Source organism: Prionailurus viverrinus, chromosome B4 (assembly GCF_022837055.1).
Source record: "Prionailurus viverrinus isolate Anna chromosome B4, UM_Priviv_1.0, whole genome shotgun sequence".
Lineage (NCBI taxonomy): Eukaryota > Metazoa > Chordata > Mammalia > Carnivora > Felidae > Prionailurus > Prionailurus viverrinus.
Window position 1 is genome coordinate 5,097,952 of NC_062567.1, and position 1,830 is coordinate 5,099,781.

Genomic DNA, 1,830 nt, shown 5'->3' on the forward strand with positions numbered 1-1,830 from the left:
TGCTATCCAAAGTCTATTTTTGACTGATCAAGCAAATTAGAAGAAACCTCTTTGCTTGATAGAAGGAAAACAGACATGACCAATCACTTTGGGCAGTTTATGGAAGATTTAAAAATTGAATAAAAGTCTGCTTTTCTCCTGCTTTTTTTCTCCTAGTTCTCTTTCTACAAAACCAAGGTGCCTTCCTGGAAATAACCACAACACACATGGGGTTAATCATATTAACTCTCACAGTGCTTGTGAAAAGCAAAGTCTAACCATGCATTATTTTTATTTTACAGAATAAGAGTGAGGAGCAAGAAACAGTACCCAGAACAAAATGATTATTCACTGGTAGGGCTGGAATCAACACCAAAACCACTTTGATCAATAACCACCCAAGATGGAGTCATTGAACAGAGAATTCAGTAGTAATGGAGTCAAAAGTTATCTGTGTTTTCTCAAAACAATCAAGTGTAACAATTAAAATGGTATGTGTCTAGCTGGGTAGATCACAGGACTCTAGGTATGTTGATTCAACTTTCTGGATTTAGTTCCAACATCTAAACATAAAGACATCGGGCTAAGTAACCTAGGAGTTTCCTTCCATCTCTAATCTAATCTATAGTTAATCTATAATCTAATCTATAATTACGAAAACTATATTTTTGAGTATCACAATAAAATTTTTAATATATAATCTTATATATTTATTTAATAATTTATATTAATTTATATATTTATATTTATATAAATATAATTTATATTTTGTATATTATATAATTTATATATAATAATATATATATAATTTATTTAATATATAATCTATATATTAATCTATAATCTAATCTATAATTACAAGAACTATATTTTTGAGTATCACAATTAAAATTTTAATGTAATATATAATCTATTATATATTTATTAATTTATTTAATAATTTATATTAATTTATACATTTATATTTATATAAATATAATTTATATATAATAATTTTTATATAATTTAATATATAATCTTTATATTAATATATAACCTAATCTATAATTAAGAAAACTATATTTTTGAGTATTACAATTAAATTTTTATTATGAATATAATTACATCATTAATTCCTTGAGCCATGACAGTTAATTAATGCTAAAGTTTTTTAAAAATTAACAAAATTAAGGTAAAAAAATTAAAAATAAAAAATATGTTAGTTTTCTATCTTTAGGTTGTTTTTGTACCTGTGTTAATAATTAGTGTTCCAAATAATTGTGGGTCCATTTCTGGACTCCCTATTCTGTTCCACTGATTTATTTGCCTATCTTTACACCAACACCACGCTGTCTTATCTGCGGCACTTTCATTGAAATGCAAACCCCTCTTTAAAAGATCCCATTAAAGAATAAGAAGACAAGCTACAGACTGGTAGGAAATATTTGCAAAGGATCTATCTGGTAAAGGGCTTGCATTCATAATATATAAGAATGTCAAGATTCAATAACAAGAAAGCAAATAATTCAATAAAAAATGGAGACAAGATTTGAAAAGACACTTGCCCATGAAAAAAAAATGTACAGATGGCAGATAAGGAAGCACATGCAAAGATGCTGAATAATGACTTTGGTTTCTGGTTAAGCATTCAGGCAGCTTGCAGGCCTCTCCTCCAGCCTAACAGCAGGTGAAAGGCTGAATCCAGTCACTGGGGATCCCCCTCACTTGTATGAATTTGACAATACAAGTGCTTGACCAGGTTCTCACAGAAGACTGGGGAAAAGCTCTCTCATGCTTCGAGTGGGAAGAGGGGAGGAGAAACGACATGAAATATGCCAGAGGATATGCTCTTCGCAAGGTCTGTCCTCAGAA